The sequence below is a fragment of the Candoia aspera genome, chromosome 4, assembly GCF_035149785.1.
Source record: "Candoia aspera isolate rCanAsp1 chromosome 4, rCanAsp1.hap2, whole genome shotgun sequence".
NCBI lineage: Eukaryota > Metazoa > Chordata > Lepidosauria > Squamata > Boidae > Candoia > Candoia aspera.
The window spans coordinates 95295477-95316177 of record NC_086156.1 but is presented as its reverse complement, the minus strand read 5'-3'; the positions used below and the strand labels follow the sequence as shown (position 1 = coordinate 95316177).

The 20701-nt window shown below is 40.0% G+C and overlaps 1 pseudogene; it reads right to left on the bottom strand.

Moving 5' to 3' along the window:
- Positions 1 to 11480: 11480 nt before the first annotated feature.
- On the bottom strand, positions 11481 to 20077 carry LOC134496717 (vomeronasal type-2 receptor 26-like; annotated as a pseudogene).
- Between the last annotated feature and the right edge of the window lie 624 nt (positions 20078 to 20701).

The window sequence follows — 20701 nt, the reverse complement described above, 5'->3', positions numbered from 1 at the left end:
ATAGACTCTCACATTTCCCCAGAGGTGTGGGAATATCATTTCCAGAAAAATATATGAGGATCGTAATAATGCGATGTGGACACAAATCAATGAAAGTCTAAGTGAGCGGCCTCCAGTCTCGGTGACTGAAATCAAATTTCTCATTGGACAACTTAGAAAAGGGAAGGGTCCGGGAATGAATGTTATTTCAGTGGAAGTATTAAAGAATAATGTTGAATGGTGGTCCCCAATTTTAGCATCACTTTTTACTTATATTAATAATTTGGGGAGAATCCCAGAGGATTGGGGCCTGGCTATAATAGTCCCGATTTTTAAAAAAGGGAAGAAAATGATTCTGCCACTCACCGGCCTATTAGTCTACTGAATATAATTAGCAAGCATTATGCTAGACATTTGCCAGAAAAAACTCAAAGTCTGGCTGGACCAGAGAAATCTTAGAGCGGAGGAGCAGGCTGGCTTTAGAGAGGGCAGAGGAACTATTGAACAATGTCTGATTCTTCAACACTTGATTGAAAAATATTGTTCCAACAAGACAACATCATTGTATGCTGCCGATATAGACTTAAAAGCAGCTTTTGATTCTATATCTAGGCCTAAGCTGTGGGAAAAGTTGGAAGCTGCCTCAATAGATAGCAGGCTTCTCTACCTAATAGGTGCCCTACACTCTGATATGGCCTTGAAGGTCAAATGCAATAGATCTGGGTCACTTTCCAAGCCAATTAAAGTACAAAAGGGGATGAAATAGGGCTGCATTTTGGCTCACCTACTTTTTAACTTTTACATTAATTACATGGTAAGATGCCTAAGTTACCTGGACTTTCACCCTCCTAAATTAGGGGACAGAAGTATTGCCCTGCTGCTTTATGCAGACGATGCAGTCATACTTTCTAGCACTTCTATAGGTCTCAAGAGAGCATTGACATCCTTGGCCCAATATTGTATTAATAATCAGTTAGAAATAAATTATCAGAAAACAAAGATAATGACCTTCACTAAAAGACAGAAATTTCGCTCTTGGAATATAAATGGGCACAGAATAGAGCAAGTGTCTAGTTTCAAATACCTAAAGGTAGTTGTGCATGTCACTGGATCTAGGAAACCTCACTTTGATTATGCAGCTGATTCCAGACAAAAATCACCCAATGCCATTTTAAAGTTTTTCTGGAGTAAAGGAGGACACTATATTCCAGCAGTTCTTAAGCTCTTCCAGGCAAAGACATTAGCCCAGCTCTTCTACGGGTCCTGTGTTGATGCTCTGACTTCAAGCATTACACCTCTGGAAAGAATGCAGTCAAAATTTATTAGAGCAGTACTCCAAATGCCCAAATGTGTGTCAAACACTCATCTTCGATTGGAAGTTGGCATGATAAAAGTTGAGGCAAGAGTCCGACTAGCTTCCCTGAACCTTTGGCTAAAACTCAAGCATTATCCCCAAGGTTTAGCGCCACTCATTTTTCAAGATTACTTCCAATCCTCTTGGTTAAAGGATATTTAATTTAGTCTCGCAAAGCTATGATTTTCCACAGATTTAATCCTTAGGATGGATTATGAACAGGCAAAATTGACCCTGAAGCAAAGGATAAAGGACATAGAGAGACAAACAGACTTACAGAAGGCTTCAGAGCATAATAAATATATCATCAATACTGCTAACTACCTTACTCAACTTGAAATTCCAAGCCATTGGAAAGCCTTCTCCCAAGCTCAAAGATATGCACTTCCTTCTGCAGTCTTGGAAAGCAGATACAAAAAATCCCAATAGCTGCAAGGTGGTGCCCTTATAACAATGGAGAGATAGAAACTACAGACCATGTGCTTCTCCATTGTCCTTTTTATAAAGAGCTCAGGAGTAAATTAATATTACCTCTGATCAATAAACACCCTAGGTAGCAAGATATAGATTATATGAAATATATCTATATCTTTCCACCTAGGGTATTTAAGTAATATATAAGTAATCTATGTTACTTATAGATGAACATCCAAATGTCATGGCACAAGCAGCCAGATTCTGCACAGCTGCTATGAAGATATGTCAGATTATGCTTGGAAAAATGTAGTAATGTACCCCTTGTAATAACTTTAAGTGGTCTGTATATCATATTTTATATATGTTATTTTACTCTTTCTATTACTCTTTTTAATATTAGATACCATATTTTTTACAGACAAATATTTGATAAAATATTAGACATAATATAAATTAATAAGATTGTTTTTAAATTTGATTAAGGGGCTCATTTACATTGTGATCTAAACATATTTTAACATTTAATTGGAACTTGTAAATTTAAATTTAAAATTATTTTAAATTAGGTGGTTCATATTTTTAAGGGTAATGTGTATATCTTTATAGAATTGTACCTTGTACTGGTCAGTGACCGTGATAAAATTGAACCGAACTGACTCTTTCATAAGGAGATTAGAGGTCACTATCCACTTTAACTCCATCTATATTGTTTCTATTTGAATTCTTATTGGAGCCTATTGTCATGGTCTCTGTTCCATTCTTAGTTTAAACATCATAACTGTTTCCTATGCCATGTTGATGATGCGTGTTATTGGTCTGGGAGGGCGCTGCTTTGATACCTTGTACCAGGCTGTGCTGGATGCAATCATTAGGAAGGAAAGTGTGTTTGGGTTATTAGGCTTGTTCAAGGACTTTTCCCGCAGACCGGCAAGATTTGTTAGTAGCACCTGTGGATATGGATTTTGATGATCTAAGAGGGACGGGTTTGGTTCGTTGGGGATAATAGTTTGAATTTGCCTGGCTTTTGGTATTCTCAGCTTTACTTGTGATCCTGCATGCTATTCTTTAATAAATCAGATATCCTTGAAATCATCCTTGTGAGTCTGATGGTGTTTTAGAATAGGCAATCATTACATAAAGCTGAGAATCATCCTTCCTTTACTGTTAGCTCCTACCAAGATCCTGTTCTTGTGAGGGAATATAGCTAACGATGGCTGAAAGCAAGATTAGCACTGGCAGAGTCGAGGAGCCAACCAGCTCAATTCTCGAGCCGACGGCCAAGAGCGGAGAAACAGATGTCTCTGGCGAGTCATCAAACCTAGAGGCCCTCCGAAAGGGGGGTCGGATTCAGAATCTGATTCTGGAGAATCAGACACCAGAGAAGGGGCTAAGCGACCACCACCAGATGACTCTCTCAGTGTGTTAATCATGCTGGATCAGGAGGCAGAACCACAACTGGGGACGTCAGGGATGTCCTGGAAGTACCGGTTCCCCCTAACACCTGACTAAGAATCAACCTCTGTTTTGACTGACAGACGACTGACCAGCCAAGAGAGGATTCCCCGACTCCTGAATGGCTGCGAGTGATGGAGGCGAAAAAGGAGTCAATAGAGTACCTGCTGAAAAACCTGTCCATGACAATGGAGAGTCAGGGGAGGCGAGGAGAGTCATCTTATCCTCAGCCATCCCCCATCCTACACTCGAGATCAGCGGTAGAGAGGGGCCTAAGATGATCCCGGGGTGAGTCCCCACCCCACAGAGCCAAAGTGTCTGTTACCCGGTGTAATGATTGCCTTAATCCAAATAAAACTCTCAGACTCAAAATCACAATTCAGGTTCTGGGTTTAATTAGAATAGAGTGCAAACAGGTAAAAAGCTGAGAATGAGAAAAGCGCGCCCAAACTCAAACTAAATAGCATTGTTTCAAACATCAGCCCACCCCCTCCTTCACATCCAGTACAACCCCACATTCCCAGTTGCTCCTAACGAGCTCTCCTGATCAACAGGTAAAAAGACCTTGACATTTAAGAGATAGCCGAAACACATTCCTTCCTGGCACAGTCCAGCACGTCTCCTGTACAAGGCTGTCAGCAGCACCCTCCCAGCCAGCACACGTATCAGCACTTTGGCAAGTAAACCGTTACGATGCAGAAACACCGCAATGGTGAACATGACACCTGGGGAGACAGCCTGCAGGCAGCAGCGAGACCTAGCCTGGTAAGGGCAGGAGTATGAGACTTTCCTCTTAAATTTGATGAAGACCCATCAAAGCTATCCTTCTTTTTAACTAATGCTAAAAGTTACATGTGTGAATTTGGAGCATGTTTCCCCACAGAAGAATCCAAAATTGGTGCTATCACCACCAAAATGAAGGTTTGAGCAGCTGATTGGTATGTCCATTTACATGATGCTGACTCCCCTGTGCTAGACACTATTGATGACTTCCTGTGGGCTTTGAAAATGCACTTTGAAGATCCACTGGCTAAGGCACGAGCCAAGAAAGCCTTGAAGAACCTTACCCAGGGCCAGATGTCAGTGGCTGATTATGCCTTGGAGTTCAAGGCATTAGCTGGCAAGATCAGTGACTGGTCGGAGTCCACCTTGATCAAGTATTTCAAGGAGGGACTTAACTGAGATGTCCTCTGCTGGGCATTGTGCCGTGATGACCCAGATTCACTCTATGAGTGGATTTGTCTGGCAGGAAAAGCTGAAGATGCCAAATTCACTTTCCTCCAGGAGTGCAAGCCTAAGCAGGCACCCTTGACAGTGAAAGCTCCTCGCAGCAAAACTGCAGCAGGCAGATGCAGTTCCAAGCAGTGGGAGGAGGAGAGAGACTGGTGCTATGTTCGGGGCCAGTGCCTCCGCTGTGGGAAGGAGGGCCATTGAGCAGCTGATTGCCCAAAGGTGGGAGGCAACGGGAAATCAGGAAAACCACCAGGCAAGTCACCACCCATCCCATGAAGAATGACGGCTGCCAAGGGAGAGATCAACACAGAAGAGTTGTTCTACTTTTCAGGCGAGGCTGAAGGTGAACCCAAAGAATCAGCGGGAAATGCCACCCACCTGCCTTGAAGGGTACTGGCGGGCAGGTGGAGGATGATGGGTGCAAGGATTCCATGGGGAGTGACGATTGCCCCACTTTGATATTGAAGGTGAAGCTGACCTCCAGAACAAAGTCTGTGGAGGTGTGGGCCTTAGTTGACTCTGGGTGTCTAGGTGTTTAATTCACCCTGAACTGGTTTCAGCTTTGGAACTGCCAAGTTTTCCTTGCAACATCCCTTGATCTTCACCCAATTGGATGGCTCAGAAGCAGGAGGGGGCCCGGTGACCCATTTCACTGGGACTGCAACGATGCAGGTGGGCAGCCATGTTGAGACTTTAAAATTTGTCATAGCCCTGGCTGGCAGCCCTGCAGTTATCTTGGGGATACCATGGTTGAACCACTGTAACCCTTACATCAATTGGGAATATAGAACTGTGACTTTTACAGATGGGTTTTATGGCAGCCCCACTGCGCTGGTGGCTAACAAAGTCAGAGTCTGTAAGGTTGGGATTGGCCAGGCAGTCCCTGTTAAACCTACCTTAGAAGGTTTGCCTGTGCAATACCAGGACTTTGCTGATATCTTTGGGGAAGTAGAAGCAGATCAATTGTCTCCCCATCAGAAAACAGACTGTGCTATTGAGTTGATTCCAAATGCCCAGCTACCCAAGCCTAAAATCGACCCTATGACTCAGAAAGAGTTTGAGGCGCTATGGGACTTCATCGATAAAAAAATGGTGCGTGGGTTCATTGAGCCCACCAATTCTCCAGTTGGGGCACCTGTTTTGTTCAGAGAAAAGAAAGATGGCACATTATGACTCTGTACCGATTACCATGGGTTGAATGGGGTTTCCGTGGTCAATAAGTACCCTCTCGCTCCCATGAAAGACATGCTTGCCCTTCTGTCTAAGGGCAAAATCTTTTCTAAGTTAGACCTCCACGAAGCATACTTTCACATTCACATAAAAGCTGGGGATGAGTGGAAAACTGCATTCAATTGTCCACTGGGGACATTCCAATGTAAAGTTCTCCCGTTTGGGCTCACTGGGGCACCTGGGGTGTTTATGCAATTGATTAATGAGGTGTTACATGAGCATTTGTTTAAGGGTGTGCTGGTTTATTTGGATGATGTGTTAATTTACACTGAAAATGAGGAGGAACATGGACACCTCCTTAAATAGGTCCTGAGAAAACTCAGAGAGGAAAAGCTCTATGCCAAACTATCCAAATGTGAGTTTCACAAAAAACAACTTGGCTACTGAGGTTATAGAGTGTCTGTACAGGGCATTGAAATGGATCCCACTAAAATCCAAGCCATTTTGTCTTGGGAGCATCCCTGAACCAGGAGACAGTTACAAAGTTTTTTTGGGTTCAGTGACTTTTATTGGCAGTTCATTCCAAGGTTTGCTGAGATTGCCTTACCTCTCACTGATTTGTTGCACACCAAGGGTTTGGGTGAAACACACAAAGTTAAGAACCCTGGAGCGGTGTTGAGTTGGACGGAGGAGTGCCAAACTGCCTTTGACAAACTCAAATCCCTGTTCACCGCTGAGCCCATTTTGCAACATCCTGATCCAGAAAGACCCTTTGTAGTCCAGGTTGATGCCTCTGACATCTATTGGGGCTATTTTACTTCAGAGGGACTCTGACAACAATCTAAAACCCTGTGCTTACTTGTCTAAAAACTTCACTGAAACTGAGCATCGCTGGCATGTTTGGGAAAAGGAAGCGTTTGCTGTGAAAGCAGCGTTAGAGGCTTGGCACCATCTCCTTGAGAGCGCAAAATTCACTTTTGAGGTTTGGACTGATCACAGAAATTTAGAAGCTTTGTGCACGCCTCAGCATTTGAGCCTTAAGCAGATTCGGTGGGCTCAATTTTTCAGCCATTTTAATTTGCACTTGAAGTATATTCCAGGGCGGAAGAACTTCCTAGACAATGCGCTGTTGTGCTTACCTCAGAATCATGACCAGGTAGCTGATATTTTTGATACTGTATTAACAAAACCTCAATTAGGCTTGGCTGCAGTACCCATAGCCAAACCCTCTCCCTAACACTTCCACTGCCTCCACAGCCAGGGAAGCAGAAAGTGGAATTTCCTGGTCAGTTACACAGAGACTTCCTCCAGGCAGTGAAAACAGATACTTGGTTGCAAACTCACAAAGACAACATTTCTTTTGCTGATGGTCTCCCCTGGGTGGAACACTGCCTCTATGTTCCTGATTCTTTGCGAGCCACTATTTTGCAACGTTCCCATGATGACAAGCTTGCTGATCATTTTGGCTTTGTTAAGACTCTGCATTTAGTGCATCATCATGATGTCAAAGAGTACCAAGTGGCCTCTTGTCCTGTTTGTGCCATGTCTAAACGTAAGGAAGGAAAACCTCAGGGTCTCTTGCAGCCCGTGGCTAATCCTTCCCACCCATGGGATCAAAGTTCTATGGACCTTATTGTCGACCTTCCTCCCAGTCAGAAGAAAACTGTCATTTGGGTGGTTAAATATTTCTTTTCTAAGAAAGCCCCTTTATCCCATGTGCTTTGTTACCCACCACTCCACAATTGGCATGTTTGTTTTTCCATCATGTTGTAATGATCGCCTAGTCTAAAATGAAATCAGACTCACAAGGATGATTTCAAGGAATTCTGATTTGTTGAAGAATAGAGTGCAGATCACAAGCAAAGCTAAGAATAACCAAAGCATGGGCAAATTCAAACTATTATCCCCACTAAACCAATCCCTCCCTCTGAGGTCATCACACAGGTGCTCCTAACAGACCTTGCTGGTCTATGGGAAAAGTCCTTGAAACAGTCTAATAACCCAAACACACACTCCATCTTAATGAGTGCAAGAAGTACAGGCTGGTACAAAGGATCAAAGCAGCATCCTCCCAGACAACACATATCAACACCATGACATGGGAAGCAGTTACGATGTTTAAAATAACATTGAAACAGAGACCATGACATACTGCCCCCCCCAAAAAAGAAGGAGAACAGAGTACATAATAGAAAATACAGAGAAATGAAGCATAAATGTGAAACAGGTGAATCAAAACAGGAGTATAAAATAAAACCAACCAGCAGGTTTTAGAGGATAAGCGGTGTGAAAACGTTTGATTAAAGCAGGGGCATTAACATGATGAGCAAAAATCCATTAAGGATGGGGAAAATGTTTCCAGTGAACAAGGTACTGAAGCGAGCCACGGAGTTTGCGGGAGTTAAGGATGTCCTTCAATTCAAAGTGCTGGTGACCATCAATCATGATTGGAGTAGGGGGGGAGGAGGGGTGCCAGCAGGATGAATCATGCACAGGTTTCAAAAGGCTGAAATGTAAGACAGGGTGAATACATTTCAAATTGTGAGGTAATTGCAGTTTGACAGTAACAGGATTGACAATGTCTACAATAGGAAAAGGACCAATGAATTCAGGCGCGAGCTTCTTAGAAGGTTGGGTAGACCTAATGTACTTGGTAGAAAAGTAAATTTTATCACCAATTTTAAAATCAGGCAGAGTAGAGTGGTGTTTATCAGCATGTACTTTGTAAGTGGCTTGGGCATCATTTAAAAATTTAAAAAAAAACATACAAAAAATGTATCAAGTTTCTTGTGGATTACCCTCTTAAACTGGAATATAATATACATGGAAATTACAAATGGATTTGAATAAAGATGACAAGCACTTTGAGAGAAAACACAAGGATACTAGAAGAAAGCAGAAATTAGAACTTTATTTATGGGACTTTAGAAGGAAAAAAAAATACAAAATTATTCTATTTGATTATGTTTAAATAATGAGTTGTTACTTCTGGTGAGGTTTAATGGTTATCTTGACTGGATAGGGTTTTTTTGGGAAAAGTTAATGGTGTGTAAGGGACTTGTTTGCAATAATTACAGTATAAAGTAAAGGTAAAGTATAAATGTTGATATTTAAATAGAAGGTTACTATTTCTGGTAATATTTAATAGTCTTTAGTTTTTTAGAATGTTGAATGGTTAATTGGGATTAGATTTGATATTAAATAGATGGATTAGTGGGGTTTTGATTAAATGATATATTTATGTTGTTAGATATTTTTGTTATTTTTTACTGGACCTTTGCTGATTAGTAAAGAAAGCTGAAAGAGATGAATTCATAGAACTGAAAGAGATAAATTCATAGAACTGGACTGAGGTATGGAATGAAGATGTATTTGTTTTTATTTTAGCAGACACTGATAAGTTATTAATGGTGAATATACTTGCTGAGGATGAAGGAGGAGGTTTCGTCTTCTTTCCTTTTATGTCTGGGTGGGGGTTCTGCACTTTTTATATTTTTTCTCTTTTTATGTATTTTTTTTTCTTTTAGGTTTTTGTATTAGTTTTATCTGTTTAATAAAATTCTTAACAAATGTATTGAAAAAAAGAAAGAAAACAATATCACTATATACATATACGATACAGAAAGAGAGAGAGAATGATGAGTTGTCTTGGTATCAGTTACTTTCTGATTGATTTTGTTCCTTTTCTAAGATCTCTTCAGCCAGGCTAGGAGAGAAGTGAGCCCAGCTAATGTAATAACAGAGGGAGTCTATTTGATGTTGCATCACTGAGCTTGGTGTCTGTGGTGTTCCATTGGGGTTGGTTTGCTTTACTTACACGGTTTTTACTTAGTATTTTCAGCCTCCAAGTATTATCTTGTATAAGACAGGTGGTCATAGACTGTACATTTCTAAAAAAAAATAAATAAAATAATAAAATAAAGATTTCTTAGGGTAAAATCAAATGAATGTCCATATTCACAAATACAGCAGAACCTATAGTTGCATTTTAATACACAGTTAAGAAAGGAGTGAAAGAGAAACAGAAAGTGTTAGTGTTATTTTGATCACATCTATTAATTGATTGAATTATTCTGAAAACCACATCAAGATTTTTTTTTAATTTAGAGAAAGAGGTATGCTAAAGTCTAAATAGATCAATAAACAAGCAAATGTGTCCTACAATGATACGTACTTTGCAATTCACACTAAATCCTGGTGTGTTTTTGCAACCATAAGATGAACTCTGTTCGTGATGTCTCTTACCCTCCTGTCTCGAAATTTTCTCTTTGGGACATGGAAGGCAATCATAGCAGGAAAACGGCTTCCCCTACTGCTTTCTTTTGAGATAACCAGGGAGGCAGCTCTCAGTACACACCGAAACAGGTAGAGTCTGCCCAAGAAGTGAAATAAGAAGGAAAAGGTTAGCATTCAATCAGGTGTTCAATACTATTTGAAAATGTGAGGAAAAGCAACCAAATTAAATCCAGAGTATATAGGATTGCACTTGTTTTCCAAAATATATGAGGTTGTTAAGGAGTCAGTTTTATTTTATCTTAATTTTATTTCTGAACCCCACATGTGTTTTTGAATCTCTTGGTTAGAAAGTTTTATCTCCTTACTTTCTTCACAGATTAACAGTTTCCGTATCTCCCTTTTCAGAAATCAGTAAGTGAATAGGTTTAAACTGATCAGTTTTTATATTGAAGGTTTTGGTTCTGATTTAACCAACTGGGACTATCCCAATTCATCAGCTCCAGCATCCCTTTGACATCTCTCTCATGCAGAAGTCTAAAAGAGGAATAAATCCAATATGCAAATAAAGGCTGTGAAAATACCAAGTCCCAATTGTTGCATTACTTGTTTTTAATCACAACATTCAAGGTTCCCCAGAACTTCTCCACTAAGCCGTTCTTTGACGACTTATGGCAGGGGACTGAAGTGAGATGTTCCATATAATGAATATCCCATAATTTCCCCATCCCTCCTGACTGGAGAAAGCTGAAGAACAATAAGCAATGCATGAAGCAGTGCATGAGCATGGCTGGAAGCTAGGATGAAGGACATAATGTTATAGAGTGATATAGTTGGTGTAAACTAGAATTACCTATATCTCTCTTTTTCATTTTGATTTGTTTAAAAAATAGTGGATTGTGTATGCATGCAGGTTTGTAGGTAGAGAGAGAGAGAAGAAGGCATACATGTTCAGTACCTGCCATGATTGTTGCTCCTGAATATTCAATTTCCCTGCATTTGGCATTCCATTGTGTTTCTGTTCCATCTGCATTGAATGTAAAGCATGAGCTACAACATACACTGCATTGTAGATATTGTGACTATGGCCAGTCATGCTCGTTTCAAAAAATGTCCCAGGAACGTTCTCCAGTTTCTCCCTCATAGTGCAGATGCCACTATCTTCCTCATTCACCAAGGGACTGGGAAATGCACAGTCAAATGCATGTACCCACAGATCTTTGATAAAGCCATCTTCTCTTGATCAGAAATGGTCCCTTGCCTGAACAAATTGCTGAAATCCTGGGACTTCATTGGAGTAAACTGCAAAAGACAGGGCACCATGGATATCTTGAATATCCCAGCTCCTTTGGTAAAACACTGATGCAAGATCCATTTGGGAGACCCACACTTTACCTTTGGGCTCCACAGACATTAGTTCCATTCGAGGAAGATACAACAACAACCTCAGGTGCAGAAGAGTTTTTTCATAGACAATTACTGCATTGGCTTTGCTGTTCATAGAGACATAAAATGTTTCTAATAGCCACTCCAGATCCTTGAATAAGCTACTCATGCAAAATGGTTTGATTCTTCTTAAAAAGGCAATGCAAATGCCATGAAGAGGAAAAGTTAAAAGTCCATCCTCACAAATCTTCTGCCATCATCTTCCCTCACAAGGATCCCAACCCAGGTCCACTTGAAGTGCACAAAAAAACTGAAGAAGTCCTTGGTACTGAACATTTTCATTTGGAACCATCTGGTAGACGGAAAAGGATACACTTTGATCCTGCATCTCTGGATGTGACCCATATATAAACTACAGGAATAAGAAAATCAATAGGAGCTTAGAGAAGGGAAAGAAAGGAAGAAACATTTGCTAAAATAGCAGGTGTACCAAAACTCAATTTTGGGAGATCATCCTCCAGCATCTAGCAAATTTCAGTTTCAGTCAGAATTTATTTTAGCAGCCTTATAAGAGCAAAAATGTTGTTTCCTATTCATCAGAGGATAGATTTGTGGTACTCTCATGCTGTTATTAATAATAGTGTACTGTATTTCAGTGATCTGCTTCCATTTCAAATTAGATGCTTTGGCATTATCAGAATAAGGTTTTCCAGAAATACAAGTTTTGATTTATTGATAAAAAAATAAGTTGCTTTCAATTGAAAATCATCTTCAAGGCCAGCTCTTGGTCACCTTACTTGGACAAAGGAAAGTTAGAAGCCTTGCAGTGTAAAGCTTACATAGTCAGAAGATGACCTTTTAGCTCTTCTGAGTTGAACATCATGTGTCTTTGAATGAGATTTATAATCTTCTCTTGTTGATTCAATATATTACAACTTGTTCCAGTTCAAAATAATTCTAGGTTGCCATAAAATCTCTAGCTATTAAGCAACTGTCTTACTTTTTAAAATACTCTTCAAAATGCCAGGATCCTTTCATAAGAGCTTCACACTCAGTCCATAAAATCAAATTCATTATCCATATTGCCTCAAGCTTCAATAAATTTTATTTATTTATTTATTTATTATTCAAATTTTGTACTGCCCATCTTCTCCGAAAAGAGCGAAATTGGCTTTCTTTATATGCTTTGCTAATAATAGTAAACTAAGTATATCACAAGCACACACTAGCAGGTTTTCAACTCATACAGTTTTAAAAAGTTCAGAAAAACCTGGGTGACTTCATAAGATTTTATGGCTGACCACACATCCTACTTGTGGAAGTTTGTGGATTCTCAAGATATCTGCCATGTCAATGGAGGTTTCAGAATAAAGAGCACCAATGACTGACACCAGGTTGTTCTGGATGCCACATTTATAATTGGGGATCATTCTCTTTGGAGGTGAAACATGTTCCATTGTGGCATGATAAGTCCTTCTTCTATCATAGCTGTCAAAGCTATTGAAGCCCAAGGTGACATTGGGCAAGATCTGAGGGTTTTCATTGATCTCCTTCACAACAAATATCAAAGCCAAAATATGCTGATAAAACATAGTCTGGACTCTGCAATAACAATTGTAGGTGTTAAAAGGAGCATCCTGCACCTATCAGAAAACATTTCAACAAATGTATGGTCCATTAAGAGATGTTATTAAAACAACATTCCATGTGTCATACTATTTCATTATATATCAGTTGATTCATGTTATTATGGAGTGACCCAGAATTAATTCTCGGTAGAATAGTCCATTAATTTTTCCTGTGTTCTTGATTTTGTTATTTTTTTCTTAATTGTTAGCTGTAATAAATAAACTAAATGAAATTGAAACCCTGCCATGAACTGAAACTTAAGGAGTACAAATTATATGCCTGTCTGCATGAACATCAGGCAGCACACTTGGATGGCTTCATTCTCCTTTTCTTATTTGCTTAGGTCATTTCCTCACTATCTTGCAAAGGATTTTGTGATTGCAGGGATTGTGATAGGTGAAAGTGGATCAGTGTTTCAACTGGGGATGAATTGATTGGGCCATGTTATCCCCTCTGCAGCCACCAAAGCCTTCCTGTCTCTCAGCTACTCCCACGCTCCTTCCAGTGACATTACTATGGTATGACATCCCCTCAGAAGGGCAACCGTTAAATTAATAATAGATTAATAAGCCCAAGCCTTGGAATTTTAGGTTGCACTGAAAAGTGTCACTGGGCAACTTGTCACTGTGCACCTGGGCTACACAAATAAGGGGATGATTGCCAAGAGTAACAATCACATGCCAAGCCTGGCAACCTAGAGAGCGAGCAGTCCAAGGATGGAAGCTGAACTCATATTTTCAACAGCTCATTTTTGGAAATCCCGGATGCTGGATCTTCCAAATGAGCTAGAGAATGCTGCCTACCTGCCTGCCTGCCAAATGAAGCTACTGATTTCAGAACAACAAGCTAGCCTGGTGCTCTGGGTAACCCAGGGATTAGGAGGTTTAAAATACACCAGCTCTCAAGGACAGATCAGTGCACTTATTTAATCATTTGTTCGTTTGTTTATTTAAAGGGCATTATTCCAGGCATGCCAAACTCAGTTGGAAAAATAAAAGCTTCTTGTATAAGCATTTTTGAAACTTTTGCTCTTTCACTTAGGATGCAAAACTTTATGCACTGATTTATTGACACCTTCACTTGAGCTCTTTTCTGAACACAGTTTGGTGGTTGTTGGGTCACTCTTTAAGCCTCTTTGCCTATTAGCTTTGCATGAAGAAAAAAAAAAAATTGGGGAAACTTTTCCAGTATATATTGCAGTGAAAATGAGGTTCGAAGCTTTATCCATTTTATTTTCATATAATTTACCCAAAGGAGGAGGAGGAGGAGGAGCAAGAGGAGGATGCATTGGCACAAGAGATATACATTGTGATGTTTTCTCATGAGAGTACAGACTTGAAGGTCTTGAACTGCACATTGTTGATTAAACTTCTGAATCTGAAATTCAAACTCATTCTGCGTAATAGACAGAACTAAACTAAATAAGCAAGCAGTTAGATTAAAAGTAAATTCATATATATACTAGACTAACCAGGCTGTCAACAGGAGTCAGCAATGAATAACTCAAAGGCACCACACCCAGCTAAAAAAAGAAAAAAAAAAGAAAGAAAAAAAAGGAGGAGGAGGAGGAGGAAAGGGAGGGAGGGAGTGAGGGAGTGTACTGAGTCTCTCAAACTCAATCACCAAAATCAGGTTTTTTTGTTGTTATTATTTTGACACTTCCTTATACAGGGCATTTTTTTTAATTTAATAAATAAAATCAATAAACATCTTAAATCAAACTGGATTGCCCTCAAAACTCAAGTTGCCGAATAGATAGAATGACAGTCTCTCCAAAAGAAACTGAATGATGGCTGCTTCAGAGACTACTAGCACATATATCCTAAGGTAAGAAAATTCCAATTATGAGACCGGATAATATTCTATTCATATTCCACCTCAGAAAATAATTCATGCTGTATAGGTACAAATTAAGAAAATAATGGAGACTTCAAAGAAGCATTACTAAAAGAGAAATATTGAAAAGAGGAGTTTTGTGTGTTTATTACTACTTTTTTCTCTTAATGACTTGTTCTCTATTGTTTAGCTCTGGCCTAAAAAGGATAATGAAACATTTGGGGAAATATATACAGCCCAACAACCCAGCACTAGAGGCCAAAATGGAGAACACCTCCACAGCCACCATGTATTTCCCTTTGGTGCTCAGGTAGGATGGCACAAAGGAGAGCCACACACTGCAGAAGATCAGCATGCTGAACGTGAGACATTTGGCCTCATTGAAACTGCTGGGGAGGTTCCTGGAGAAAAAAGCTACTGTGAAACTGGCAGCCGCCAGAAAGCCCATGTAGCCCAGGACACAGTAGAACATGGTAGCTGAGCCTTCATTGCACTGGAGGATGATTTCATCAATTTCTGAACAGGTGTCAACATCAGGGAAAGGTGGAAATGTGAACAACCAGACTGTGCAGATGCCTGCTTGAATCAGGGAACAAGAAAGAACAATGGACGTGGCCAGTCCTCTTCCCACCCATTTCCTCATCCTGGATCCTGGCTTGGTGGCCACGAAAGCCAGAACCACAGTGATGGTTTTAGCCAGCACAGAAGACACAGCCACAGAGAAGATGATGCCAAAACTGATTTGTCAGAGGAGACATATGATATTGCCAGGTGCAATGAGGAACTGCAGTGAGCAAAGGAAGCAGAGGAGGAGGGAGAGGAGGAGGACATAGGCGAGGTTTCGGTTATTGGCCTTGACAATGGGAGTATGGTGTTACTTCACAAATGTTGCCAGCACCACAACTGTGCAGAGAGAAAAAAAAAAGTGCCAGAATGACTAGACTTATTCCCATTGGTTCTTCATAGGATAAGAAAGCTATTTTCTTGGGAAGACATGACTCTTGGTCCTTGCTGGGATGTTGCTCTTCTGGGCACTCAGAACAATCATGCATGTCTGGAATGTAAGCAAATAAATTTTCTATGCTCATTTTCTATAATAATTGCATTACTATGTACTTTGGTATCCTAGGCTGCCATCACACTTTCTACCGTTGCATTTATGACTCAGTAAGCAGAGGTTAAAATAGTATTGCTTGAATTATTTTTCAAATCACATCAAGATATTTGTAATATAGAGAAAGAAGTATACTAAAGTCTAAATAGATGAATAAACAAGCCAACATGTCCTGCAATGATATGTGGTGTGTTATTCAGGCTAAATCTTGGTGTGTTTTTACAACCTTAAGATGAACTCTGTTCATGATGCTTCATACCTTTCTGGCTTGAAATTTTATCTTTGGGACATGGAAGGCAATGATAGCAGCAAAACGGCTTCCCCTCCTGCTTTCTTTTGAAATAACCAGGGAGGCAGCTCTCAGTACACACTGAAATAGGTAGGGTCCCCCAGAAGTGAATTAAGGAATAAAATGTTAGTATTCAATCAGGTGTTTGAAAAAGAAGCTGAAAAATCGTAATTGATTGATATTCAACAAATCAAGAATGCTAAAGGTAAGGACTTGTTTTTTCTCAACAACACCATCATCAAAACTATTCAATAATGGATTTTTTTTTCCTGTTCCACTAATTGTGTAAGTAACCTTACTTCTTCTAAACTGGGAAATATTTTAGACAGACCATGTTCAGTGGGAACTAATCATTACTGAGTTATTTTTTTCCTGTCACTTAAACTCTCCCTGTGGATAATACAGACATTTGAAATAAATTTAAAAATAAATTAACATATTTTTCAGGCTTATTTTAAAATACAGTATCTAATACATTAGTCCTGGATATTGTTTATTCATTCAGTCACTTCTGACTGTGACTTCATGGACCAGCCCATGCCAAAGCTTCCTGTCCATCATCAAAACCCCCATCTCCCCCAAGGACGAGTCTGTCACCTCTAGAAAATCATCTATCCATCTTGCCCTTGGTCGGCTCCTCTTCCTTTTGCCTTCCACTTACCCTATCATCAGCATCTTCTCCAGTGTGTCCTGTCTTCTCATTATGTGACCAAAGTACTTCAGTTTTGCCTTTAATATCATTCCCTCAAGTGAGCAGTCTGGCTTTATTTCCTGGGATATGGACTGGTTTGATCTTCTTGCAGTCCAAGGCACTCTCGGAATTTTCTTCCAACACCACAGTTCCAAGGCATCTATGTTCCTTCTCTCAGCCTTCCATATGGCCCAGCTCTCACAGCCATATGATACTACTGGGAATACCATTGCTTTAACTATGCGGGCTTTTGTTGTCAGTGTGATATCTCTGCTCTTAACTATTTCATTGAGATTTGTCATTGCTCTTCTCCCAAGGATTAAGCATCTTCTGATTTCCTGACTGCAGTCAGCATCTGCAGTAATCTTTGCACCTAGAAATACAAAGTCTTTCACTGCTTCTACATTTTCTCCCTCTATTTGCCAGTTATTAATCAAGCTGGTTGCCATAATCTTGGTTTTGTTGAGGTTTAGCTGCAAGCCAGCTTTTGCACTTTCCTCTTTCAGCTTCATCATAAGGCTTCTCAGTTCCTCTTTGGTTTCAGCCATCAAAGTGGTATCATCTGCATATCTGAGATTGTTAATGTTTCTTCCAGTGATTTTAACTCCAGGCTTGGAATCCTCAAGCCCAGAGTCTGATCCTAAAATGTGCAATAAGAAGTTCTTGTTTTTACTGACTGTACAGATGTCCACTTTTGGCTGCAAAGGATGTAGTCAATCTGATTTCGGTGTTGTCCATCTGGTGAATCTATGTATAAAACTTTCTCTTAGGTTGTTCAAAGAGACTGTTTGTTATGCAGAGTGAGTTGTCTTTACAAAATTCTATCAGCGTATGTCCTGCTTCATTTTGTTCTCCCAGGCCATGCTTACCTGTTATTCCAGGTGTCATCTGACTACCCACCTTAGCATTCCAGTCTCCTGTGATGAAAATAATGTCTCTTTTAGGCGTATTGTCCAGTAGGTGCTGCAGATCCTCATAGAACTGATTTACTTCATCTTCTTCAGCATCTGTGGTTGGGGCGTATATTTGGATCACTGTGATGTTAGATGGCTTGCCCTGAATTCAAATTGAGATCATTCTGTCGTTTTTTGGATTGGGTCCAAGCACTGCTTCAGCCACTTTAGTATAAATTATGAAGGTTACTCCATATCTTCTGTGGTCCTCTTGTCCACAGTAGTAGATCTGGTGGTCCTTTGATGTGAAATGGCCCATTCCAGTCCATTTCAGTTTACTGACGCCCAGAACGTCTATCTTTAATCTTGACATCTCACCAATAACCACATCCAATTTGCCCTGCCTCATACATCTTACATCCCAGATTCCAATGGTGTGTTGATCCATAGAACATCAGATTTGCCGTTCACCACCAGCACCGTCAGCCGCTAGCCATCCTTTTGGCTTTGAACTAGCTGCATCATCACATCTGGGGCTAGTTGAACTCATCCTCTGTTCCTCCCCAGTAGCATTTTGACCATCTTCCAACCTGGGAGTCTCATCTTCCAATGGTATACTGACATATCTCTGGTTGTACTGATCCATTTAGTTTTAATGACAAGAATACTCAGGTGGGTTGCCAGTACCTTCCCCAGGGATCGCATCTAGTCTGATCTCTCTGTCATGTCCTTTCCCTCTTGGGTGACCCTTCACGGTTTAGCTCATGGTGTCATTGAGGTGCTCATGCACCAGCACCACAACAAGGTAACAATCCTTTGTTTAAGAGTCCTGAATATAATGAATGCATTTACAAGAGGGTGGTATACAGGAGAAGATGATAGAGCTAAAAGAGGGCATCCTCAAAAGAGATGACACACTTCAAAGAAAGTGCAGTGGCAACCTGTCCCGTGATCCCAACTTCAGAAACAAAGCATCACACCAATAACTTCTCAAACACTGCCTCTAGTCTCCAACAATTTCCCACATTACAGGTTCTTCCTCTCCTGCCTTGGTTTGCAAAAAATGCCAAACTGAAAACCTGGATGGGCACTTTTCCAGGAGGGTACATTTCCCCCTTGCCCATTCAAGTCAGGACTGTCTTCTTATATGAGATTCAGACATGAAGTTCTTAAGGGTTCTTATTAGTGCAAGGAATATTACTGCCGGATGATCTGGCCTTCATGAGCAACAGCCAGAAAAGAAGACTTCCAAACACCTGGTTCTCAGGATATGATGCTACTTCAGTCCAACTTTTTGTCACAGTTAAATAGTGGAAAGCAAGAACCAAACCTGGTGGCACCCTTATGGGAGCAGCCACTGGGTTCATCTCTCCTCCCCACACCCAAAGACTGGAACCAGGAGGCAATGTCTCCAATTCAGAACTCCTGCAGACGTTCCTGGAGGGTACGACAGTTCCATGTGTCTTCTTAATTACAGAAGAAATAATCTCATTTTTAATGACTGGAGCAGAATAATCAGAATAAGATATTTTATTTAGTTCGTCAACAATTTTTTTTTTCTTTTAGCATTACTTCCTTGAACAGCTTAATTTTCCCCTACATCTAATAAAATCAATTTGGCTCATTCATTATTACCAGAATACAAAACTAAAATACCTGCAAATGATCTCATATTACTAGAGGCTTCATCAAGCATGCTTGCCCCTGAATCTGGACCAACTCATTTTGGCAGCCTGTCAACTAATTTTTAAATTCTTACTGTATTCTTTTCTTCTAAACTTTTGTTTGTTAAATAAATCAGCAAGAATTCTTTGCTTTTTAACCTTTTTTGAATATCAGTATGCTTTATTCCAAAAATATCCTTCTCTGAAGGGTATTATGTCATATCTAAAAGCAAAGAGTTTTATCTGTAAACAATATGGCTATAATATTCTTTCTATGTTAAATGATATAGAGTTAATTTTGGGATATCATCTCCATCATTCCAGCAAAAAATGCATAACCTACTTGGTTGAATGTTCTGGGCCAGGTGATGGCTTCTTCATGAATGAATTTTTTGTCTTCAACCCAGGGATCCAGCTTCCCAACTTTCACTCGATGGAAGGATTGGTTTGGGAATGTGACCCAGTTTATACTATCAAATCCAACTATCAGTCCCCTCCTCTGATCAAACAGAATCCTGTCCCCAGCACTATTATTAATTAAGATCCTTTTCAGAAACCGGTGGAGCTGAGTAAAAATGAATACACAATGTTGGTAAGAAAACAGAATCAGAAATGAATACACTGTTTTCACAGCAACTGCTTCAACAATATCTGAAGATTCTCTTACTTTCCCTCAACATTTGGTTCATCCCTTCAGACCCATTATGTGACTCCAGTACTCGCTGACAAAGCTCCATGCTCCTCATTTTCCCCAAAGAAACAACACCTTCTTTATATGCCATTTTAATTTAAAATGATAACAATAATTTCAACATGGTTCACAATATTCTAATGATAAAAAAAATGCTGTCCAACTATAAAACCCAAGTATAAAACCAACAGAGTTGAGCAGCTGAAAACAAAAGAGGATTGAACTTCCTGGGTATGTGAATAAGACATATGTCTTATCTAGCATATATTAATATTATTTCCCTGCATGTGGCATTCCACTGTGTTTTTGTTCCATGTGAATGGCATGTAAAGCATGAGCTACAATGTACACTGCATTGTAGATATTGCAACTATACCCAGTCATGCTCATTTCAAAAAAAGCCCCAAGAAGGTTCTCCAGTTTCTCCCTCATAGTGCAGATGCCACTATCTTTCTCATTCGCCAAGGGACTGGGAAATGCACAGTCGAATGCATGTGCCCATACATCTTTGATAAAACCATCTTCTTTTGACAAGAAATGGTCCCTTGCCTGAACGAATTGCTGAAATCCTGGAACTTCATTGGAGTAAGCTGAAAAAGACAGGGCACCATGGATGTCTTGAATATCCCAGCTCCTTTGGTAAAAAAGTGATGCAAGATCCATTAGGGTG